This window comes from Erpetoichthys calabaricus, chromosome 1 (genome assembly GCF_900747795.2).
Source record: "Erpetoichthys calabaricus chromosome 1, fErpCal1.3, whole genome shotgun sequence".
In the NCBI taxonomy this organism is placed as follows: Eukaryota; Metazoa; Chordata; class Cladistia; order Polypteriformes; family Polypteridae; genus Erpetoichthys; species Erpetoichthys calabaricus.
In genome coordinates this window covers 328,556,654-328,582,762 of record NC_041394.2, presented here as the reverse complement: position 1 = coordinate 328,582,762, position 26,109 = coordinate 328,556,654, and the positions used below count along the sequence as shown (strand labels likewise).

The window sequence follows — 26,109 nt, the reverse complement described above, 5'->3', positions numbered from 1 at the left end:
GGCTAAATATATATTGATGTGGAGGATTGGAGGGGAGCTGCAAAAAGCTTGAGACACAAGGGTAAACCACCTCCATTTGCCAACAGGTGACTGGTATGTGCAAAAGGAAGGGGCCACACACGTTTTCCTGGACTTAGCGAGGGAGGAAGCTTGGGCAATAGTGGCAGAGTGCACAGCTCTGGTCTGATACCTACATACCTACCACCTCCACACACACACACAAAAAAAAAAAAAAAAAAAAAAAACACACACTCAGCCCAGGAGTCACCCAAGAAACAGGAGCAGCGTAATGAGTCAGCTCTGTACTGCACCTTAAATGGACACTGCGAGCGTTCGCCACCCTCCTCCAATGAATCCATTTTGCCTCATCTATATAGGCTTCCACCAAGGGCACAGATACCGAGAAACCACCAAACACCCCTGGCCCGCCCGTGCAAGCATTGCCCACGGACACAGCCACAGCCCATAAGGGGTCAGTAATGCACACAACAGCCGTCATCTACCAAGCGCGACCAAGGGCACTTCTCTGCTGCACCAGTACGAAGCAACACACCACCACCACAGGTTGCTTTCCACAAGGCCTATGGATTCATTACAGACCACCATGACCTAAAATGCAAAGGGGGTTGAGGCAGGGTTGTTAAACAGGTAAAAACATCTATTTCTTGCCACTCTTCAATCACAACCACCACAGATTGAAGTTAAACTAAATGAACAACTTGCATCAAAGAAGAAAATTAAATGGCTAACCAATTACAATAAAAAAATAAATCCAACAAAAAGCAAACAGCCATCTAGCAGCTACTTGCATGATTGGAGGTGTCATAGGATTGGTCATCTCGCAGCACTGGCATCCCCCCACAATAGCAGCTTCCTATTCATGAGGCCTGCCTGACATCTGTCGGAACGCAGGAAGTACTACAAGTTTCTCAGCAGCCGACAGCCACGAGGCGTTCAGCCGGTGTCAAAAATTCCACACAGACCTAGGCCACTTTCTCCCCTACCCTCTGGGAAGGAAGCCCCTGCGGACGCTTGTCTTCTGTTTTTATACCAGTACAGGAGGAGGTGCACCGTTCCTGGAGATACTGCAATACCAGGTCGATGCGTGGAGTGGACGGAGCAAGCCCCTATTCCATCTCCTTTTTCCAAAAATCAATTTAATATATGGTCCCCAGATAGGGGACGTATCAGATATTAAACTGATAAGAACAGATTTTTTTTTTTTTTTTTGAAAAAATATACTTTATTTACATATATGATATACATAAAGCACAATCCAGTACAATTACAATATATAACTGTCTACTAAAATACAAATGACTGTATTCAGCTATAGTCTGATACAGTCTTACACTATTCCAGTCCTACAACACCATATTTATATATACATTGCTGAAATATATGAACAAAACAAAAAACCTTTACAATGTTACAAGCCGTGATAATATTTGGTTTACAAATTAGATCACATTTAACACTACATTCAATATACTGTTCCACATTGTATTGCTTTTTACAGGAAGTTGCAGTCTTGACTTGGTCCCCGTCCTCGAAGGCTTGTCCTCAAAGACGGAGCTTTGCCAATGGCTGCAGTAAAACAAAATTCACATTAATACACCTCTTGGAGGGAGAGGTGCCTTTGCATATCCTCAGTTCTTCAAGGAGTCCAGAATAGAATAGTCTCTGAGGAGGCTGCGGATGTATCTGCAGCAGTCCTGGATTGTCATCCTTTCCCTCCTGAGGACGAGGCGGTTCCTGGCGACCCATAGAGCGTCCTTCACGCAGCACATGAGACGCCATGCCTCCTTCGTGGCTTCCAGCGAGTGGGTACCCGGGAAAAGTCCATAGAGCACCGAATGGTGCGAAAGTTTGTCTCTGGGTACCAACTCTTCCAGTTCCTCTTCTAGGGCGTCAAGGAGTAACTGTGCCGCTGGGCATTCCCAGAAGAGGTGCAGTGCGTCTTCTTCCCGCACGATGCACCACGGACAATGTCTGTACCTGCACAGATTCCTGGCGTGCATGAATGAGCGGAGAGGCAGTCCCCCCCGCACGGCCATCCACGCCAGGTCCCTGTGCCTGTTTGTCAGTTCCTTGGAGGCTATGTTCTCCCAGACCACCGTGGCTGTTGCGGATGGTAGGGTTCCGATAGTCTCCGTCGTGTCTTTGGCTCTGATGAGCTTGTAGATGGTCTTCGGCTTCCACAGGTCCGGCTTTACTCCCTGAAGTCCGTGGTCCCTTACGAAGCGGACGACATCCGTGTAGAACCATGGAGTGTCCCAGTTGTAAGGGTAGGAGCTGTCCCACTTGTCCCAGCCGAGCCTCTTCCAGACTGGCAGGAGGAAGAAGCGGGACATGGAGTTTCCGGACGATCCGCTGCTGTACTCCGTCAGTGTCCTGCGGATGCAGTTGCAGGCAAAGAAGGCCCTGAGCAGGGTGGGGATGTCGGGGATGCCTTTCCCACCCTTTTGGGGTTCCTTGTACATGACTGCCCGCTTGACTCTGTCCATCTTGGAGCCCCAGATGAAGTGGAAGACTGCTCTGGTGATGGCTCTGCAGACAGTGGCGAGGGGTGGCCACGCCTGGGCCGGGTACTGCAGGACAGGAAGGATCTCGTTCCGCAGCACCAGCGCTTTGCCTTCCAAGGTGAGGTCCCTGAGGCTCCACAGCCCGATCTTCTGCTTCACTTTGGCCAGTCTCTCGTCCCACGTCTTCAGGGCCGCTCCGTCTCCGCCGAACCAGCTGCCCAGGATCTTGATGGAGTCCCGTCTGATGGTGAAGGGGAGGGGGGCGGAGGGCGTCAGGTGCCATTCCCCAAGGAGCATCGCCTCTGATTTCCCGCAGTTGACCTTAGCCCCTGAAGCTCGTCCGAAGTCTTCGCAGATCTCCGCCAGCGCCGTCATCGATGTCTGGTCCACGCAGATCACGGTGACGTCGTCCATGTAGAGGGAGCATCTGATCTCTCGTCTGTCCGGTCCCGGTGCGGTGATCCCTCTGATCTCTGGTCTTCCTCTGATTCGTTCCGCCAGGAGCTCTATACAACAGACAAAGAGAAGAGGGGAGAGAGGGCAGCCTTGTCTGACCCCGGACAGGACCGGGAAGGGGTCAGTTTTCCAGCCGTTCACCAGCACCGTGCTGGAGATGTCTCGGTACATCAGGCTGATGTACGAACAGAACGTGTCACCCATGCCGAGACCTCGCAGAGCCCTGATCATGAACCTGTGAGACACCCGGTCGAAGGCTTTTTCTTGATCAAGGCTGACCAAGGCCGCGGTGATGCGGCGTTCCTTCACGTAGTGCACCGAGTCCCTGATCATGGCTAAGCTGTCGGCGATCCTGCGTCCGGGGATGCCGCAGGTCTGGTCTGGGTGGACGACCTGTCCGATCACCTTTTTTAGCCGGTTGGCTATCACCTTGGCCAGGATCTTGTAGTCCACGTTCAGGAGGGTGATGGGGCGCCAATTCCTCAGCTCGCATCTCTCTCCCTTCTGTTTGTACAGGATCGTGATCATACCTTCTCTCAATGACGGGGGCATCCTGCCCTCTGCCAGCATCTCCCGGTAGAGCTCCAGCAGGTCCGGTCCGATGAGGTCCCACAGCGCGACGTACAGCTCGGCCGGTAGTCCGTCACAGCCCGGGGTCCTGCCGGCCCTGAAGGATTTGGCGGCAGAGTGCAGCTCACCCGGCGTCAAGGGTGCGTTCAGGGCAGACTCGCCTGCGGGATCCAAGGTTTTGTTAATACCTGCTAGGAACCGGTCGGTCGCGTCTGCCTCGGTCGTCTTTGGGGAGTAGAGGCCGCTGTAGTAGTCCCGGACTACTCCCATCACTGCCTCCTTCCCCGTTTTGACGACCCCCTCCTCGTCTCGAAGTTCTCTCAGGGGTGTGTGCCCGGAGTGGAGTTTCCTAAAGAAAAAGGAGTTACACTTCTCACCCTTCTCCAGGTTCTCCACTTTGGATCGAAAGACGATGCGTTTGGATTCCTCCTCGAAGTGCCTCCTCAGGCTCTCCCTGGTCTCCTCCAACTCACGTCTCACGTCCCAGCCGCACTGGTGAAGCTCTTGCAGTGACCCCAGCTCCTTCTGCAGTCTGCAGAATTCCCATTGCCGTTGGCACGCCTGTCGTCTTCCTTTGGCCTGAAAGAAACTGCGTAGTTTAATTTTTGTAAATTCCCACCAATCGCTTACCTTCTGGAAGTGGCGTTTCTCATCCTTCCAAGCGAGGTAAGCGGTCCTTAGCTCCTGCATGACGTCTTCCCTTTCCAGGAGGCTACAATTCAGTTTCCACGACCCCGGGCCATGTGAAAAGTTTTGGCCGAGGGATCCCTGGAAGTGAACCGCCCTGTGGTCTGAGAAAAAGCACGGGACCAATGTGTACTTCTCGGCTGTCACTGCTCTGGAGACGAAGACGAAGTCGATCCGGGAGCGGGTCGAGCCATCGGGCCGGCTCCAGGTGTAGTTGGTTGAGCCCGTCCCGTTAGTCCCTGCCGTGTCCGACAGGGATGCTTCCGTCACCATCTCCCTGAGCAGCCTGGATGTGGTGTCCAGTTGGTCGGATGTGCCAGAGCTGCGCCCGTCCTCCTCCAGGGGGCAGTTGAAGTCCCCGGCCATCACCACCGCCCTGGAAGTGGCGAGTTGGGGCCGCAGGGTCTGGAAAAGCTCCAAGCGCTCGTTCTTCCCAGGGGGGGCGTACACGCAGATGAGCCTGACGGGCTCCCCCGCCCAAGAGCCATCGACGACCAGCAGTCGGCCGCAGACGAGCTCCCGGACGGAGTCCAGCGTGAAACGGTTCCCCCTGACAAGGACGGCGATCCCCGCTGCCTTGTTGTCGCCACCTCCCGACCAGTAGGAAGGGCCGTGAGACCACTGTTTGCCCAGGTGGCGGTAGCTCCCGGAGGGTGGGAGGGCACACTCCTGCAGCATGTACACATCGCAGTTCTGAGCAGACAGGAAGGTCATCACCGTCTGTCTCCTCAGTTTGTCCTTGATGCTCCTCACGTTGATGGAAAATAAAGAAAAGGTAGCCATCATGGGGAGTAAGATACATTGGTGTGTTCCAGGCACCCCTAGTCGTCGCCTCGGTCAGGCGGGTCTTCGGGTTTGCCGGCTTCGGTATCCTCAACCTGGAGGAACAGATACTACACTTGATCTTAGCCAAAAGGCCGAGAAGCGATGCCACAAAAATGCAAGGCCAGCCCGCCCCACCGCTTTGTCCACGTGTCAGCTACAGAGTAGGCATCAACCCTAAGCAAACACTTTCCCCCCTAAAACAACCAGACCTGACCCCTCCGACCTTCCACATCCTCGTGACGATAGTGGCCCGTCTCAAGTCAGGATGATCAGAGGCTCAGAAAAACCCAGCAGAATGCCCCAGGGTTGACACAAAAGCTACAACTTTGGGATATGGGCAGAAAATAGACTGTGAATATGGCAGAAACAAGGGGGGGGGGGGGAAGCGAGGGATTTAGGGAGGAGCCCACAAGAAGAGATGGACGGTTATTGATGGGGGTGGGGAAGGGAGATTGAGGCAGGCTGGGAAATCGACTGAAGTCAACCACCATTACCTCCACCTAAAAATCACCCACTCCAAATGCACAGCACAAATAAAGTAAATAAGGAAGGGAGGAGAAAAAAAAATGCAATGCAGATGCTGTGGTGGCAGACATCCTGAAAACCACCACACTCGCACCTTTTACAGTTTGAAGATAAAAACGAGAATGCAGGCCTCACCCCTGGCTGTGAAGAAGGCCTCTGGCACAAAGGGAATGGCAGTGGGAACTGCCAGCTTGCAATAGGGCTTCATGTGTTATAGGGGGCTAAATATATATTGATGTGGAGGATTGGAGGGGAGCTGCAAAAAGCTTGAGACACAAGGGTAAACCACCTCCATTTGCCAACAGGTGACTGGTATGTGCAAAAGGAAGGGGCCACACACGTTTTCCTGGACTTAGCGAGGGAGGAAGCTTGGGCAATAGTGGCAGAGTGCACAGCTCTGGTCTGATACCTACATACCTACCACCTCCACACACACACACACAAAAAAAAAAAAAACAAAAAAAAAACACACACTCAGCCCAGGAGTCACCCAAGAAACAGGAGCAGCGTAATGAGTCAGCTCTGTACTGCACCTTAAATGGACACTGCGAGCGTTCGCCACCCTCCTCCAATGAATCCATTTTGCCTCATCTATATAGGCTTCCACCAAGGGCACAGATACCGAGAAACCACCAAACACCCCTGGCCCGCCCGTGCAAGCATTGCCCACGGACACAGCCCATAAGGGGTCAGTAATGCACACAACAGCCGTCATCTAGCAAGCGAGACCAAGGGCACTTCTCTGCTGCACTAGTACGAAGCAGCACACCACCACCACAGGTTGCTTTCCACAAGGCCTATGGATTCATTACAGACCACCATGACCTAAAATGCAAAGGGGGTTGAGGCAGGGTTGTTAAACAGGTAAAAACATCTATTTCTTGCCACTCTTCAATCACAACCACCACAGATTGAAGTTAAACTAAATGAACAACTTGCATCAAAGAAGAAAATTAAATGGCTAACCAATTACAATAAAAAAATAAATCCAACAAAAAGCAAACAGCCATCTAGCAGCTACTTGCATGATTGGAGGTGTCATAGGATTGGTCATCTCGCAGCACTGGCATCCCCCCACAATAGCAGCTTCCTATTCATGAGGCCTGCCTGACATCTGTCGGAACGCAGGAAGTACTACAAGTTTCTCAGCAGCCGACAGCCACGAGGCGTTCAGCCGGTGTCAAAAATTCCACACAGACCTAGGCCACTTTCTCCCCTACCCTCTGGGAAGGAAGCCCCTGCGGACGCTTGTCTTCTGTTTTTATACCAGTACAGGAGGAGGTGCACCGTTCCTGGAGATACTGCAATACCAGGTCGATGCGTGGAGTGGACGGAGCAAGCCCCTATTCCATCTCCTTTTTCCAAAAATCAATTTAATATATGGTCCCCAGATAGGGGACGTATCAGATATTAAACTGATAAGAACAGATACTACACTTGATCTTAGCCAAAAGGCCGAGAAGCGATGCCACAAAAATGCAAGGCCAGCCCGCCCCACCGCTTTGTCCACGTGTCAGCTACAGAGTAGGCATCAACCCTAAGCAAACACTTTCCCCCCTAAAACAACCAGACCTGACCCCTCCGACCTTCCACATCCTCGTGACGATAGTGGCCCGTCTCAAGTCAGGATGATCAGAGGCTCAGAAAGACCCAGCAGAATGCCCCAGGGTTGACACAAAAGCTACAACTTTGGGATATGGGCAGAAAATAGACTGTGAATATGGCAGAAACAAGAGGGGGGGGGAGCGGGGGATTTAGGGAGGAGCCCACAAGAAGAGATGGACGGTTATTGATGGGGGTGGGGAAGGGAGATTGAGGCAGGCTGGGAAATCGACTGAAGTCAACCACCATTACCTCCACCTAAAAATCACCCACTCCAAATGCACAGCACAAATAAAGTAAATAAGGAAGGGAGGAGAAAAAAAAAATGCAATGCAGATGCTGTGGTGGCAGACATCCTGAAAACCACCACACTCGCACCTTTTACAGTTTGAAGATAAAAACGAGAATGCAGGCCTCACCCCTGGCTGTGAAGAAGGCCTCTGGCACAAAGGGAATGGCAGTGGGAACTGGCAGCTTGCAATAGGGCTTCATGTGTTATAGGGGGCTAAATATATATTGATGTGGAGGATTGGAGGGGAGCTACAAAAAGCTTGAGACACAAGGGTAAACCACCTCCATTTGCCAACAGGTGACTGGTATGTGCAAAAGGAAGGGGCCACACACGTTTTCCTGGACTTAGCGAGGGAGGAAGCTTGGGCAATAGTGGCAGAGTGCACAGCTCTGGTCTGATACCTACATACCTACCACCTCCACACACACACACAAAAAAAAAAAAAAAAAAAAAAAAAAACACACACTCAGCCCAGGAGTCACCCAAGAAACAGGAGCAGCGTAATGAGTCAGCTCTGTACTGCACCTTAAATGGACACTGCGAGCGTTCGCCACCCTCCTCCAATGAATCCATTTTGCCTCATCTATATAGGCTTCCACCAAGGGCACAGATACTGAGAAACCACCAAACACCCCTGGCCCGCCCGTGCAAGCATTGCCCACGGACACAGCCACACCCCTTAAGAGGTCAGTAATGCACACAACAGCCGTCATCTAGCAAGCGAGACCAAGGGCACTTCTCTGCTGCACTAGTACGAAGCAGCACACCACCACCACAGGTTGCTTTCCACAAGGCCTATGGATTCATTACAGACCACCATGACCTAAAATGCAAAGGGGGTTGAGGCAGGGTTGTTAAACAGGTAAAAACATCTATTTCTTGCCACTCTTCAATCACAACCACCACAGATTGAAGTTAAACTAAATGAACAACTTGCATCAAAGAAGAAAATTAAAATTAAATGGCTAACCAATTACAATAAAAAAATAAATCCAACAAAAAGCAAACAGCCATCTAGCAGCTACTTGCATGACTGGAGGTGTCATAGGATTGGTCATCTCGCAGCACTGGCATCCCCCCACAATAGCAGCTTCCTATTCATGAGGCCTGCCTGACATCTGTCGGAACGCAGGAAGTACTACAAGTTTCTCAGCAGCCGACAGCCACGAGGCGTTCAGCCGGTGTCAAGAATTCCACACAGACCTAGGCCACTTTCTCCCCTACCCTCTAGGAAGGAAGCCCCTGTGGACGCTTGTCTTCTGTTTTTATACCAGTACAGGAGGAGGTGCACCGTTCCTGGAGATACTGCAATACCAGGTCGATGCGTGGAGTGGACGGAGCAAGCCCCTATTCCATCTCCTTTTTCCAAAAATCAATTTAATATATGGTCCCCAGATAGGGGACGTATCAGATATTAAACTGATAAGAACAGATACTACACTTGATCTTAGCCAAAAGGCCGAGAAGCGATGCCACAAAAATGCAAGGCCAGCCCGCCCCACCGCTTTGTCCACGTGTCAGCTACAGAGTAGGCATCAACCCTAAGCAAACACTTACCCCCCTAAACCAACCGACCAACCAGACCTGACCCCTCCGACCTTCCACATCCTCGTGACGATAGTGGCCCGTCTCAAGTCAGGATGATCAGAGGCTCAGAAAAACCCAGCAGAATGCCCCAGGGTTGACACAAAAGCTACAACTTTGGGATATGGGCAGAAAATAGACTGTGAATATGGCAGAAACAAGAGGGGGGGGGGGAAGCGAGGGATTTAGGGAGGAGCCCACAAGAAGAGATGGACGGTTATTGATGGGGGTGGGGAAGGGAGATTGAGGCAGGCTGGGAAATCGACTGAAGTCAACCACCATTACCTCCACCTAAAAATCACCCACTCCAAATGCACAGCACAAATAAAGTAAATAAGGAAGGGAGGAGAAAAAAAAATGCAATGCAGATGCTGTGGTGGCAGACATTCTGAAAACCACCACACTCGCACCTTTTACAGTTTGAAGATAAAAACGAGAATGCAGGCCTCACCCCTGGCTGTGAAGAAGGCCTCTGGCACAAAGGGAATGGCAGTGGGAACTGCCAGCTTGCAATAGGGCTTCATGTATTATAGGGGGCTAAATATATATTGATGTGGAGGATTGGAGGGGAGCTGCAAAAAGCTTGAGACACAAGGGTAAACCACCTCCATCTGCCAACAGGTGACTGGTATGGGCAAAAGGAAGGGGCCACACACGTTTTCCTGGACTTAGCGAGGGAGGAAGCTTGGGCAATAGTGGCAGAGTGCACAGCTCTGGTCTGATACCTACATACCTACCACCTCCACACACACACACAAAAAAAAAAAAAAAAAAACACACTCAGCCCAGGAGTCACCCAAGAAACAGGAGCAGCGTAATGAGTCAGCTCTGTACTGCACCTTAAATGGACACTGCGAGCGTTCGCCACCCTCCTCCAATGAATCCATTTTGCCTCATCTATATAGGCTTCCACCAAGGGCACAGATACCGAGAAACCACCAAACACCCCTGGCCCGCCCGTGCAAGCATTGCCCACGGACACAGCCCATAAGGGGTCAGTAATGCACACAACAGCCGTCATCTAGCAAGCGAGACCAAGGGCACTTCTCTGCTGCACTAGTACGAAGCAGCACACCACCACCACAGGTTGCTTTCCACAAGGCCTATGGATTCATTACAGACCACCATGACCTAAAATGCAAAGGGGGTTGAGGCAGGGTTGTTAAACAGGTAAAAACATCTATTTCTTGCCACTCTTCAATCACAACCACCACAGATTGAAGTTAAACTAAATGAACAACTTGCATCAAAGAAGAAAATTAAATGGCTAACCAATTACAATAAAAAAATAAATCCAACAAAAAGCAAACAGCCATCTAGCAGCTACTTGCATGATTGGAGGTGTCATAGGATTGGTCATCTCGCAGCACTGGCATCCCCCCACAATAGCAGCTTCCTATTCATGAGGCCTGCCTGACATCTGTCGGAACGCAGGAAGTACTACAAGTTTCTCAGCAGCCGACAGCCACGAGGCGTTCAGCCGGTGTCAAGAATTCCACACAGACCTAGGCCACTTTCTCCCCTACCCTCTGGGAAGGAAGCCCCTGCGGACGCTTGTCTTCTGTTTTTATACCAGTACAGGAGGAGGTGCACCGTTCCTGGAGATACTGCAATACCAGGTCGATGCGTGGAGTGGACGGAGCAAGCCCCTATTCCATCTCCTTTTTCCAAAAATCAATTTAATATATGGTCCCCAGATAGGGGACGTATCAGATATTAAACTGATAAGAACAGATACTACACTTGATCTTAGCCAAAAGGCCGAGAAGCGATGCCACAAAAATGCAAGGCCAGCCCGCCCCACCGCTTTGTCCACGTGTCAGCTACAGAGTAGGCATCAACCCTAAGCAAACACTTACCCCCCTAAACCAACCGACCAACCAGACCTGACCCCTCCGACCTTCCACATCCTCGTGACGATAGTGGCCCGTCTCAAGTCAGGATGATCAGAGGCTCAGAAAAACCCAGCAGAATGCCCCAGGGTTGACACAAAAGCTACAACTTTGGGATATGGGCAGAAAATAGACTGTGAATATGGCAGAAACAAGAGGGGGGGGGGGAAGCGAGGGATTTAGGGAGGAGCCCACAAGAAGAGATGGACGGTTATTGATGGGGGTGGGGAAGGGAGATTGAGGCAGGCTGGGAAATCGACTAAAGTCAACCACCATTACCTCCACCTAAAAATCACCCACTCCAAATGCACAGCACAAATAAAGTAAATAAGGAAGGGAGGAGAAAAAAAAATGCAATGCAGATGCTGTGGTGGCAGACATTCTGAAAACCACCACACTCGCACCTTTTACAGTTTGAAGATAAAAACGAGAATGCAGGCCTCACCCCTGGCTGTGAAGAAGGCCTCTGGCACAAAGGGAATGGCAGTGGGAACTGCCAGCTTGCAATAGGGCTTCATGTATTATAGGGGGCTAAATATATATTGATGTGGAGGATTGGAGGGGAGCTGCAAAAAGCTTGAGACACAAGGGTAAACCACCTCCATTTGCCAACAGGTGACTGGTATGTGCAAAAGGAAGGGGCCAGACACGTTTTCCTGGACTTAGCGAGGGAGGAAGCTTGGGCAATAGTGGCAGAGTGCACAGCTCTGGTCTGATACCTACATACCTACCACCTCCACACACACACACACAAAAAAAAAAAAAAAAAAAAAAAAAAACACACTCAGCCCAGGAGTCACCCAAGAAACAGGAGCAGCGTAATGAGTCAGCTCTGTACTGCACCTTAAATGGACACTGTGAGCGTTCGCCACCCTCCTCCAATGAATCCATTTTGCCTAATCTATATAGGCTTCCACCAAGGGCACAGATACTGAGAAACCACCAAACACCCCTGGCCCGCCCGTGCAAGCATTGCCCACGGACACAGCCACACCCCTTAAGAGGTCAGTAATGCACACAACAGCCGTCATCTAGCAAGCGAGACCAAGGGCACTTCTCTGCTGCACTAGTACGAAGCAGCACACCACCACCACCACAGGTTGCTTTCCACAAGGCCTATGGATTCATTACAGACCACCATGACCTAAAATGCAAAGGGGGTTGAGGCAGGGTTGTTAAACAGGTAAAAACATCTATTTCTTGCCACTCTTCAATCACAACCACCACAGATTGAAGTTAAACTAAATGAACAACTTGCATCAAAGAAGAAAATTAAAATTAAATGGCTAACCAATTACAATAAAAAAATAAATCCAACAAAAAGCAAACAGCCATCTAGCAGCTACTTGCATGACTGGAGGTGTCATAGGATTGGTCATCTCGCAGCACTGGCATCCCCCCACAATAGCAGCTTCCTATTCATGAGGCCTGCCTGACATCTGTCGGAACGCAGGAAGTACTACAAGTTTCTCAGCAGCCGACAGCCACGAGGCGTTCAGCCGGTGTCAAGAATTCCACACAGACCTAGGCCACTTTCTCCCCTACCCTCTGGGAAGGAAGCCCCTGCGGACGCTTGTCTTCTGTTTTTATACCAGTACAGGAGGAGGTGCACCGTTCCTGGAGATACTGCAATACCAGGTCGATGCGTGGAGTGGACGGAGCAAGCCCCTATTCCATCTCCTTTTTCCAAAAATCAATTTAATATATGGTCCCCAGATAGGGGACGTATCAGATATTAAACTGATAAGAACAGATACTACACTTGATCTTAGCCAAAAGGCCGAGAAGCGATGCCACAAAAATGCAAGGCCAGCCCGCCCCACCGCTTTGTCCACGTGTCAGCTACAGAGTAGGCATCAACCCTAAGCAAACACTTTCCCCCCTAAAACAACCAGACCTGACCCCTCCGACCTTCCACATCCTCGTGACGATAGTGGCCCGTCTCAAGTCAGGATGATCAGAGGCTCAGAAAGACCCAGCAGAATGCCCCAGGGTTGACACAAAAGCTACAACTTTGGGATATGGGCAGAAAATAGACTGTGAATATGGCAGAAACAAGAGGGGGGGGGGGAGCGGGGGATTTAGGGAGGAGCCCACAAGAAGAGATGGACGGTTATTGATGGGGGTGGGGAAGGGAGATTGAGGCAGGCTGGGAAATCGACTGAAGTCAACCACCATTACCTCCACCTAAAAATCACCCACTCCAAATGCACAGCACAAATAAAGTAAATAAGGAAGGGAGGAGAAAAAAAAATGCAATGCAGATGCTGTGGTGGCAGACATCCTGAAAACCACCACACTCGCACCTTTTACAGTTTGAAGATAAAAACGAGAATGCAGGCCTCACCCCTGGCTGTGAAGAAGGCCTCTGGCACAAAGGGAATGGCAGTGGGAACTGCCAGCTTGCAATAGGGCTTCATGTGTTATAGGGGGCTAAATATATATTGATGTGGAGGATTGGAGGGGAGCTGCAAAAAGCTTGAGACACAAGGGTAAACCACCTCCATTTGCCAACAGGTGACTGGTATGTGCAAAAGGAAGGGGCCACACACGTTTTCCTGGACTTAGCGAGGGAGGAAGCTTGGGCAATAGTGGCAGAGTGCACAGCTCTGGTCTGATACCTACATACCTACCACCTCCACACACACACACAAAAAAAAAAAAAAAAAAAAAAACACACACTCAGCCCAGGAGTCACCCAAGAAACAGGAGCAGCGTAATGAGTCAGCTCTGTACTGCACCTTAAATGGACACTGCGAGCGTTCGCCACCCTCCTCCAATGAATCCATTTTGCCTCATCTATATAGGCTTCCACCAAGGGCACAGATACCGAGAAACCACCAAACACCCCTGGCCCGCCCGTGCAAGCATTGCCCACGGACACAGCCACACCCCTTAAGAGGTCAGTAATGCACACAACAGCCGTCATCTAGCAAGCGAGACCAAGGGCACTTCTCTGCTGCACTAGTACGAAGCAGCACACCACCACCACAGGTTGCTTTCCACAAGGCCTATGGATTCATTACAGACCACCATGACCTAAAATGCAAAGGGGGTTGAGGCAGGGTTGTTAAACAGGTAAAAACATCTATTTCTTGCCACTCTTCAATCACAACCACCACAGATTGAAGTTAAACTAAATGAACAACTTGCATCAAAGAAGAAAATTAAAATTAAATGGCTAACCAATTACAATAAAAAAATAAATCCAACAAAAAGCAAACAGCCATCTAGCAGCTACTTGCATGACTGGAGGTGTCATAGGATTGGTCATCTCGCAGCACTGGCATCCCCCCACAATAGCAGCTTCCTATTCATGAGGCCTGCCTGACATCTGTCGGAACGCAGGAAGTACTACAAGTTTCTCAGCAGCCGACAGCCACGAGGCGTTCAGCCGGTGTCAAGAATTCCACACAGACCTAGGCCACTTTCTCCCCTACCCTCTGGGAAGGAAGCCCCTGCGGACGCTTGTCTTCTGTTTTATACCAGTACAGGAGGAGGTGCACCGATTTTCCGATTTTTTTTTTTTTTTTTTTAACAGATTTTTAATTAAAAGTTGAACATGAACAGTATAGCAGTATCAGAAAAATACAATCACCGAATCAACATGTAAAGCAAAAAAAAAAAAACAAAAAACAGAAATTTCATGAAGTTAAGGAACAGTCATATCAGAAAATCATGTAATACACCCTTTTCCAGCATTCTTTAGCTGCAGCAAAGCCACATTTTTGTATATCTCGCTTTATGCGCGGACATATTTCCTTTGTAACTCAACCCACAACCCACTTGACGTCGAAATCAGTATTGTGTTTAACTAGAACTTTCCTTGTCTCACAAATACCCCATTATTTAGGCTAATAACCAACCAGAGAAGGAATCTAGAACTCTTCTTAAGATAAATTTATAAGCAATAAATTGGAAAAGAAGAAGATCAGGCCATTGAGAACAAACCTCCGTCCACACATCCTGTGAAAAGGAACAGTCCCAAAAAGCGTGTTAGTTGTTGAAAGGGTCTATACCTCTTTTTCAGGGCTAACGCATATTGATAATGTTCAGGCATGTTGTCTGCCTTTGGAGTGCGATTTGTCCATTGAATCAGCTGCCTCACGGGGAAGGAAAACCACAAAAGAATAAAAAACTAAAAGGGATGTACAATGGGACTAGAAAGGCCAACACACAAGGAGGCAAAATAGATATAATCCATTTTCAGTTGGATATCAATAAAATTTCTTCCACCTGCATTAAATCCTTGTTCCATAGCCTGCTTAGAGATGATCTGATATGATCCGCCCCATGCAAACTGGTAAATCATACTTCCTAGTGTTCTACCTAAAGTTCTAGGAAGAGGAAATCTAGGAGCCAGGTATAAAAGTGTGGATAAAATCTCAACTTTAACAACAAGAAATTTACCAATCGTGGATAAATTCCGACTTGTCCACAGTTTTAGTTTAGATTCAGCTTTTTCTAAACGAGAAGTCCAATTTTGTGGTCCACTCATTGTTCTATAAAATTCAACACCCAAAATATGAATGCTGGTGGTATTTAGATTAATCCCATATAGATTACTTGTCCGCGAAACACTTCCCAAATTCCATAAGTGAAGATTTAGTCTTATTGATAGTTGTGCCTGTTGTCTTTGCAAAGGATTGAAGGTTTTCAAGAATATAAGGGAGTTCACTTTCATCAGATAGGAAAAAGGTAAGGTCATGCGCATATTGGGATAATATAACCTGTTGTCCTCCACTCCCTGGTAAGGGAAAGCCACAAATCTGCTGATCCCGTCTGATCAGGTCCACCACTGGTTCTATACTACACTTGATCTTAGCCAAAAGGCAGAGAAGCGATGCCACAAAAATGCCAGGCCAGCCCGCCCCACCGCTTTGTACACGTGTCAGCTACAGAGTAGGCATCAACCCTAAGCAAACACATTCCCCCCTAAACCAACCGATCAACCAGACTTGTCCCCTCTGACCTTCCACTTCCTTGTGACGATAGTGTCCCATCTCAAGTCAGGATGATCAGGGACCCTGTGAATAAGGCAGGAATGAGGGGGGCTTGAGCCCACAAGAAGAGATGGGAGGTTGTTGATGGGGGAGGGGTCAGGGAGGAGAGAGGGGGATTGAGGGAGGCTGGGAAGTTGACTGAAGTCAACCACAATTACCTCCACCTAAAAATCACACACTCCAAATGCACAGCACAAATAAAATTAATAAGGAAGGTCGTCGTCGTCTTCTTTCAGCTGCTCCAGTTAGGGGTTGCCACAGCGGATCATCTTCTTCCATATCTTTCTGTCCTTTGGATCTGCTCTGTTACAGACCATCACGTGCATGTCCCCTCTCACCACATCCATAAACCTTCTCTTAGGCCTTCCTCTTTCTCTTGTCTGGCAGCTCTATCCTTAACATCCTTCTCCCAATATACTCGGCATCTCTCCTCTGCACATATCCAAACCAACACAATCTCACCTCTTTGACTGTCTCCCAACCGCTGAACCTGAGCTGACCCTCTAATGTACTCATTTCTAATCCTTTCCATCCTCGTCACACCCAATGAAAATCTTAGCATCTTTAACTCTGCCACCTCCAGCTCTGTCTCTTGCTTTCTGGTCAGTGCCACCATCTCCAACACATATAACATAGCTGGTCTCACTACCGTCCTGTAGACCTTCCCTTTCACTCTTGCCGATATCCGTTTGTCACAAATCACTCCTGACACACTTCTCCACCCATTCCACCATACCTGCACTCTTTCACAATCCCCATTACTCTGTACTGTTAATCCCAAGTATTTAAACTCATCCACCTTCACCAACTCTACTCCTTGCATCCTCACCATTCCACAGACCTCCCTCTCTCATTTACACACATGTATTCTGTCTTGTTCCTACTGACCTTCATTCCTCTCTAGTGCATATCTCCACCTCTCCAGGGTCTCCTTAACCTGCTCCCTACTTTCACTACAGATCACAATGTCATCAGAAAACATCATAGTCCACAGGTACTCCTGTCTAATCACATCTGTCAACCTGTCCATCACCACTGCAAATAAGAAAGGGCTCAGAGCCGATCCCTGATGTAATCACACCTCCAACTTGAATGCATCCGTCACTCCTACCAGGCCTCACCACAGTCACACTTCCGATGTACATATCCTGTACAACTCTTACATACTTCTCTGCCATTCCAGACTTCTTCATACAAAACCACAAGTCCTCTCGAGACACCCTTTCATACGCTTTCTAATGGTCCACAAAGATGCAATGCAACTCCTTCTGGCCTTCTCTGTACTTCTCCGTCAACACCCTCAGAGCAAACATTGCATCTGTGGTGCTCTTTCTTGGCATGAAACTATACTGCTGCTCACTAAGCATCACCTCACTTCTTAACCTAGCATGAAGTTATGGGAGAGAGTAGTGGAAGCTATGTCTCATCAATTTTATTCCCCTGTAGTTACTACAGTCTTGTACATCCCCCTTATTCTTAAATATCGGCACCAGTACACTTCACTACTCAGGCATACTCTCACTTTCCAAGATTCCATTAAACAATCTGGTTAAAAACTCCACTGCCATCTCTCCTAAACACCTCCATGCTTCCATAGGTATGTCATCTGGACCAACGGCCTTTCCATTCTTCATCCTCTTCATAGCTGTCCTTACTTCCTCCTTGCTAATTTGTGGGAATTCCTGATTCACTATCTCCAAATCACATCTTCTCTCTCTCGTTCTCTTCATTCATAAGCCGCTCAAAGTACTATTTCCATCTGCTCAACACACTCTCCTCGCTTGTGGAGTACGTTTCCATCTTTATCCTTTATTACCCTAACCTGCTGCACATCTTTCCCAGCTCGGTCCCTCTGTCTAGCCAATTGGTAGAGGTTCTTTTCTCCCTCCTTAGTGTCCAACCTCTCATACAACTCATCATACGTTTTTTCTTTAGCCTTCGCCACCTCTCTCTTCACCTTGCGCCTCATCTCCTTGTACTCTTGTCTACTTTCTGCATCTCTCTGACTATCCCACTTCTTCTTTACCATCCTCTTCCTCTGTATACTCTCCTGTACTTCCCTATTCCACCACCAGGTTTCTTTTTCCTCCTTCCTCTGTCCAGATGTCACCCTTACTACATCTGTTGTAGTTTCCCAACTGTCTGGTAATTCTTCACTGCCACCCAGTGCCTGTCTCATCTTCTCCCTAAACTCAACCTTGCAGTTTTCCTTTTTCAACTTCCACCATTTGATCCTTGGCTCTGCCCTCACTCTCTTCCTCTTCTTGATTTCTAACGTCATCTTACAGACGACCATTCTATACTGCTTAACTACACTTTCCCCTGCCACCACTTTGTAGTCTTCAATCTCCTTCAGATCTACTCTTCTGAATAGGATGTAATCTACCCGTGTGTGCATCTTCCCCCACTCTTGTACGTAACTCTATGTTTCTCCCTCTTCTTAAATTACATATTCACCACACCCATGTCCATCCTTTTGGCAAAATCCACTATCCTCTGTCCTTCATTCCTCTCCTTGACACCATACCTACCCATCACCACCTCGTCTCCTCTGTTCCCTTCAACCAAATCCGTTCCTTTTCTGTCCCTTAGGTACACTGTGTCTCACTTCATCCAATTCACTCCAAAAATCTTCTCTATCATCTATCGCACACCCAACATGCAGGGCATATGCACTAACAACATTCATCATCACACCTCCAATTTCTTGCTTCATAATCATTACTCTGACAGTCTTTTCACCTCCAGAACACTCTTGACATACTGTTCCTTCAGAATAACCCCTACTCCATTTCTCCTCCTATCCACACCATGATAGAACAATCTGAATCCACCTGGACTTCCTCCCCTTCCATTTAGTCTCTTGCACTCCATATATATCAACTTTCCTTCTCTCCATCATATCAGCTAACTCTCTCCCCTTACCAGTCATACTGCCAACATTCAAAGTTTCTACCCTCAGTTCCACTCTCTTTACCTTCCTCCTCTCCTCCTGCTTCCGGACACGCCTCCCCCCTCTTCTCCTTCGGCCAACAGTAGCCCAATTTCCGCAACCACCCTGTTGACGGTCGTTGTTAACCCGGGACTCAACCGATTCGGTATGGAAATTTGTATTGTTGACTTGGCAAAATTTTACACCAAATGCCCTTCCTGATGTAACCCTCCCCATTATCTGGGCTTGGGACTAGCACGAAAAATATAAATAAGGTAGGAGAGAAAAAAAAAAAAAAGATAAAGCGCGGGGAACACTTCTTGCTTGAACATCGGGAATAAGATATGCATCTGCAAGTCCGCAGAGACTTTCATAGCATAAGAAATGCTTTACAGTGTATATGCATGTTCAGAGCGAGTACGCTGTTTACACTGTATGGCAAATGAAAACGTTTCAGTTCCTTATTTTTATAAAAGCGCTATATAAATGTAATGAATTATTATTATTATTAATAATAAGTAACCAAAGTTGCCAGTTGGCAAAAATTTTCCTTGACTGTACTTCTATCTCGCTGTCTACTAGTAAATGTGGTTCTTTTCGTAAAACAACAAATGTTTTTGTAATTAGGCCTTTTGTTTTTGATCAGCCATACATTAAAAAATATGCACAAGAGTGTGTGTTATGCCTTTACTGCTTAATAATTACACAATGTCAACTAGAGCACCTCAGGAGTTGCTGGATTGTAACTTATTGCTGTCTGTTCAAAATAAATGAAAAAACCTAGCCTTAAGCCTTTGATTTTTTTGTTGCTTAAATCTTATTACACTGAATTGTGATGTCCCAACCATAGTGTGACCTTTCTTTTCTGTTACACCCTTGATATATTCTTAATTCATATTAATAATGCTCAATTAGTTTAACATTAAAATGAATTCCAAACCTTAAAAACAAATAAATTACCTTTGCCTGCAATACATTTACTAATGAAATAACCGTGTTGAAATCAAATTACACCAATAATCACAATCCACATTTTTAAGCAACTAATACTTAATTACCTCATTTCATTAAGAAAAGGCTTAAGTAGAACACATTGAAGTTCAAAATTGAAACTCGTGTTCTACAGTCCTATGAAAAGAAAGCAAATTAATTTTATCAATGCATGCAGTCAACCTTGCAAATTAATTTCATTTTAACATTATGTTTACATCTTATTATAAATGCAGTGTTATTTGTAAAAGTGGATGGATCTTAAACTACAAATAGAAGCCATAGCTAAACCAGTTACATACTTTGAGGAAAAAGTCTGAGCTCTATTTTAATTGGTTTCTTCTACCACTCAAAGCTGTATTTACAAAATTCTACCAACATAAAATAAACAAATCCCTGTCAATTAATGTTGCCTCAGAAAAAGAATGACTTTGTTCAAGGGCATTTTTTATGTAAAAATCTAAGATTAGTAAAAATTCACAAATTTCGACCTCTAAAAAGGTGCCATACCATGTAAATAAAAGTGGGGGACAGGAGAGAAACAATATTTAAGTAGCTAAAAGTGCAGGATTCAAATGGATTAAAAGTTTACAAGCTCTTGTTTCTCAAAACAGTAGTGGTCAAATCACTCCAAATAATTTAGTGTAATACAAGGTCAATTTCACATTTGTTTTACTGTTCAACTTTGAAAGCAATGATCACAAGGTTACTGCTGCATTTTTGACTTACCCTAAGTTCTTGTCTATAAGCCGCGGCTTATCTAAGGAAAAAAGTTGTGAAAATGAAAAAATAGAATATCGGCTTATACATAAGTCCGGCTTATACATCCATCGCGGGGGTTGCGTTCCAGAGCCACCCGCGAAATAAGAAAATCCGCGAAGTAGAAACCATATGTTTATATGGTTATTTTTATATTGTCATGCTTGGGTCACAGGTTTGCGCAGAAACACAGGAGGTTGTAGAGAGACAGGAACGTTATTCAAACACTGCAAACAAACATTTGTCGCTTTTTCAAAAGTTTAAACTGTGCTCCATGACAAGACAGAGATGACAGTTCCGTCTCACAATTAAAAGAATGCAAACATATCTTCCTCTTCAAAGGAGTGAAGCAAACAAATCAATATGTCTGTTTGGCTTTTAAGTATGCGAAGCACCGGGCACAAAGCTGTTGAAGGCGGCAGCTCACACCCCCTCCGTCAGGAGCAGGGGTAGAGAGAGAGACAGTGTTTGTTTTTCAGTCAAAAATCAATACGTGCCCTTTGAGCTTTTAAGTATGCGAAGCACTGTACAGCATGTCTTTTCAGGAATCAGCTTTACAAAAGATAGCAACGTGAAGATAATCTTTCAGCATTTTTAGACGAGTGTCCGTATCGTCTAGGTGTGCAAACAGCCCCCCTGCTCAATCCCCATACGTCAGGATCACAGATAGTCAGCGTCTCTTGTATGAAATCAACTGGGCAAACCAACTGAGGAAGCATGTACCAGAAATTAAAAGACCCATTGTCCGCAGAAATCCGCGAACCAGCAAAAAATCCGCGATATATATTTAAATATGCTTACATATAAAATCACAATTTAAATGACCGCTACGCGCGCGTGTTGACTTGGCGATGCCCAGAGCAGAAAGAACGCGCTCCGGCCGCTCCAACCGCGCCATGCGGGGAGTGAGAGAGATGCCAATATCTCACACTCTCTCCCCCCTTAAAGAAATTAAATGGGTGCGAGTGAGACCACTGACCTCCCTCCCTTCTATTAGTTATAGGTTATAGTACGTTCGGCTTATCCATGAGTCCGGCTTATCTATGATACGATTTTATTTTAAAAATTCGTATGATTTTTGGTCTCCGGCTTATACATGAGTCCGGCTTATAGACAAGAACCTAGGGTATAAAAATATTTTACCACACTATATCATCATATTCAGGCATGCAAGATTACACACAGTACATATTTAAATAGGATGCAATCATTCCACACCCTTGCAATAACTGACACTGAAGAAACCTTATTAGACCAGCCCTGGACATTTCATAGCTAATGGACCTACACAAAACTGAATATCCATTAGTGCTGGGCGGTATACCAGTTCATACCGAAAACTGTTTATTTTTTTTATGATATGGATTTTTCTTATACCGCAACACCGGTTTAAATTGCCTAAACGACATTCGGAATGTGGCGCAGCGGGAAACTGTTCAAGTGGGGACCTTTTCACTGCTACACTGCTAAACACAGATTTGTTGCACAGGGGCTCTTTTTCACTGCTACTCCACTAAATAGGTAGTGGTAGTATAGGTATTGCGCGGTGAAAATGGACAGAGAACATTCCGAAACTGAAGCTGATGATAAAGTTAAACATAATGACACAGAAGAACTTTTGCTGAAAAAAAATAATCACGTCCGTTTCCTGAAGATACTTTGGTTTTAAAAGGTCGGATGTGGACCATTATGTTCAAATGTGTAAATACTGTTTCTATACTACTGGATAATACTGTAAGCCAAGTTGTATTTGTTTTATTTGTTTTCAATACAGTGTAATTTACCTGGGTACTGTATAATAGTGTGATGACATGTTGACTTTATTCTCAACATTTCCACTTTAATCTCGACGCTTATGATGAGAATAAAGTCGACATGTTGACTTTATTCTCGAAATTTGTCATTAAAGTAGAACATCGTAAAATAAACATCATAAAATGAATATTTAATTTACTAGATTTTCTCAAACCCCCATCATAAGTTATATAGCACATTAAATGCTTTGTGTTAAGCGTCCCCCGAGCTTCTTAAACTGACTTCCTCTTGCACTAAGAGGAGGCGCCGGCAGAGATCGCCACACAGAATACATTCACTTCATGATATTCCTGCTCTCTGAACATTTAGAATGCTAAGATAAATACTTGATATAATTTTCATGGAAAAATGCATTAAAGCATGCATTAATCATGTGGGGGCATGGCGGCATGGAGGTTGCACTGCTGCCTCACAGCAAGGGTGTCTCGGATGTGCCCTGCCTTGCATTTGCATGTTTTTCTGGTGGGTTTACTCGGCGTGCTTCAGTTTCCTTTTAAAGTCATATAGGATGTGGGGTTTTGTTATGCTATATTGAACCTGCTAGTGTATGTTTTGCTCGTATTCACCCTGCAATGTACTGGCGACTCGTTCAGGGATGGGCGCAACCCTGAATGGATGGCATAATTAAACATGTATAACGAAGATATTTTTAAAGTTCTGAACACTCCGTGGGCTAAGTTTATAACTAGTTTTAATTTCACAAAGACGTTTATCGTGTGGTGATTGGTTATGTGGAGAAAGAAAAAGGAAGGATAGGAACTGGGGTTTTGGTACGTCAGATAGAGACAGCATGCGTGCAATAAAGAAAGCCCGCTCAGAAGAACATGCATTGAATTCTGTGTTCGTGTCTCCGACCACTAGATCACAAACCCAACATTTATACAATATTTAAGTTAAACCTGTGCGATACCCATTCATACATCCAGTTTTTTGGAGCCTCGTCACACCTGCCATAAAGTTCTCTACAACTGGGTCAGGGAACGCAACACAAAGCATTTAATGTGCTGCATTAATTTATGACGGGGTTTGACAAAATCTAGTAAATTAAACATTGATTTTAGGAAGAAGTTTAGTTTACGACATTCTACAGTACTTTAATTATGAAGTAAACTATGAGAATAAAGTGGAAATGTCGACTTTAATCTCGACATATAGTTTGTTTTTTTCTTCCCTGTGTCCGTATTGTTTTTTTCTTCACCGTGGCCCGAATACGATTCCGTAGGGCTATACCACAAATAGCATTATAAATGCAAGTTGCAGGTTTATTATTTATGCATATAGCTTAGCTTGAAGCAAGGTCCATATTAATGCAGTTTGCCTAAATGATGGTTCAGTTGGTAAAGATGTCATCACCAAGTTGCACTTGTTTTATTTTATTTTAATTTGGTGAATACTGTGTAATGCACCTGGGCTTAAAGTCTTGAAGTAGTAGTGCAACTATCAGTAATTATACTACTATTTATTTTATTGTTATTATTTTAAATATTATGCAGTTTAATGATGATAAAGTTGTTTATAAAGTCACTTTAACGTGTCAGTGGACAGAGATTGTTAACATTAACAGAAAGTGTAGTTGGTTTACAAAAAATATTTACTATTTATTCCTTTTCTAAGACATATTCAGTGCAATACAACTTTTGACAAGCACTTCTGGATATTTTACTAAGTCTAAATGCCTCTTTGTATGGTTGAAAATATGTTGTCAAAATTATAGTTTAAGTTTTTGCAAAATTTGTTCAATAAAAAGGTTCTATATTTTGACTGGATCTGTCATGCAATGTGATACCTTCTCCATTAGTGCCACCCCCTTGAAAACTCTCTCTTTATGGGGCAATGCAAACCTGTATTAATACTTGTGTGCACATTAAAATTTTTTTTTGTACAATGTACAATACTCAACAGTGGAATAGGTTATTCTTAGCCAGTAATTGCAGTGGAAAATGTGGTTAACATCCACTCATGCATGGGGAAAAAAATACCGGGATAATTTAGAAAAATACCGTGATATAGAATTTTGGTCATACCGCCCACCCCTAATATCCATCAATCTTTTTTCCACCTATCACCAAAACCTTGTGTACACTTGCATACTGAACACTTTATTTGATTTATACCTTAACTTTAAGCTTGCCTAAACTCAGCTGACAACAGGAATTTGGTATCAAACTACATTCAAAAAATTAAGTTTTACACAGCTTATTATTTCTTTAAATCACAATAAAACCAAGATGTCATTCTAAACTGCCACATTCATAAAAATTAAATGCTTTGACCTGTGTTGAGTTTACCCAACACTTACAAATTGTAAAAAGACCACTGACTAGTTACAAAGATGTTTTTATGTATAGTAAACACTAAAGGATATGCAGGGAAGCATAAAACAAGGCAATCTTGCCTTATTTCAGGTACAAAAGAATTCTAATGGAAATCTCCATCATAAAGACATATTGTATTTTCCTTCACACACTGTACAAATTTTACTTTATTTCAATATTTAATTTATAAACTATGTGCGCTATTTAAAAAAACACTTCAATTAAATATTCACATTTAAAATATTTCATTTAAGTAGAGTCATTGCACTACTTGAAATTTTCAGTGGAAGATTATGAAAAATCACACCTGTAACTTTAAAACCACCACAGTTTAAAGTACATAAAGAAAATCCCATCATTCTTTAATCAAAATAAGAATGAACTTTGTATAGAAACAAATGTTTCATTACATGAGCCAAGCATGGTTATGTATACAACAGTATTGTTTGCTATAAAATTGAAACGCTAAATACAACAGTGTTGCAATATAATAAAAATAAAAATGAACTGAAGTGTGTTTTGGTTCTCTATAGCTGTCAAAAAAACAAACTTGTAAATGGTGCCCAATCAAGTCAATGAATTATAGTAAAAACCCAAGGGAAAAAAAAACAAAAAAAAAACATACAAACTACTGTTAAAAGCAGGATTGATGTGACAAGATTTTAAACCTTTATATTCAAATATTAAAAATCAGGTAAATGCAAGAGAAAATGCATTAAAAACCATAAATTAGGATTTTATGGCTAAAGGGCCACCAATTTCTTAAAAAAACTTCATTAAACCAGGGTAACTTATCTACTACAAAAACAAGCCAACATAAGAACATACCAATTACTAAAAACCCACATTTTAGCCTAACAAAAAAAAAAAAAGATTTAATTGGCAGTTACCATTATGACATATGCATAAAACCGACAGCACTTCATTTTGACATTACATTTCACCTGCTGTTTAAAAAAATACTTCTAAAATGTCCAGTAACAGGTGGATTTATGTCTAAATGCAAGGGGCCCAACTAACACGGAGGTACCAAAAACAATTTGTACAATAACTTTATAACCTTGATAGCAACTACAGTAAAGATACTCAAAATAGATGTTACATGAAACAAAAATCAGTTGTATTAAGAATAAGGGGGAAAAAAGCAACTAAACACGTGTAACACACTACTAAAAGGAATTTCTTCTTTCAAAACGAGCCAGCATTCAATTAATCACAAGGCTTCTCTCAGTTGTTCATAAGTGTGAAACATACAGTTTGAGACTTGGGGTCCTGGCACCTAAGGAGGCACCCACAGTAGTTTGGTGCTTCGTTTTTTTGTTTTTTTTGTGCGTGTC

The 26,109-nt window shown here is 45.2% G+C and overlaps 1 protein-coding gene, 1 long non-coding RNA gene, 4 other non-coding genes and 2 pseudogenes across 6 annotated transcripts in view; 1 reads left to right on the top strand and 7 right to left on the bottom strand.

The window, feature by feature from the left end:
• LOC114665934 (NACHT, LRR and PYD domains-containing protein 3-like) overlaps positions 1–26,109 on the top strand; it is a 578,897-nt gene that overhangs the window by 549,698 nt on the left and 3,090 nt on the right. The gene's annotated exons all lie outside the window — the stretch shown is intronic.
• LOC114669577 (uncharacterized) lies at positions 1,061–1,240 on the bottom strand (annotated as a pseudogene).
• LOC114641164 (uncharacterized) lies at positions 5,009–5,167 on the bottom strand (annotated as a pseudogene).
• Positions 6,865–7,055, bottom strand: LOC114669554 (U2 spliceosomal RNA). Its single transcript, XR_003719082.2, has one exon. It is a non-coding gene; the product is annotated as a U2 spliceosomal RNA (small nuclear RNA).
• On the bottom strand, positions 7,389–13,500 carry LOC127527910 (uncharacterized). The gene is made up of 3 exons (XR_007935086.1): positions 13,460–13,500; positions 9,477–9,671; positions 7,389–7,568 (listed from the first exon to the last, which is right to left on the bottom strand). It is a non-coding gene; the product is annotated as an uncharacterized LOC127527910 (long non-coding RNA).
• LOC114669544 (U2 spliceosomal RNA) lies at positions 8,763–8,953 on the bottom strand. Its single transcript, XR_003719081.2, has one exon. It is a non-coding gene; the product is annotated as a U2 spliceosomal RNA (small nuclear RNA).
• Positions 10,649–10,839, bottom strand: LOC114669533 (U2 spliceosomal RNA). Its single transcript, XR_003719080.2, has one exon. It is a non-coding gene; the product is annotated as a U2 spliceosomal RNA (small nuclear RNA).
• LOC114669522 (U2 spliceosomal RNA) lies at positions 12,560–12,750 on the bottom strand. The gene has a single exon (XR_003719079.2). It is a non-coding gene; the product is annotated as a U2 spliceosomal RNA (small nuclear RNA).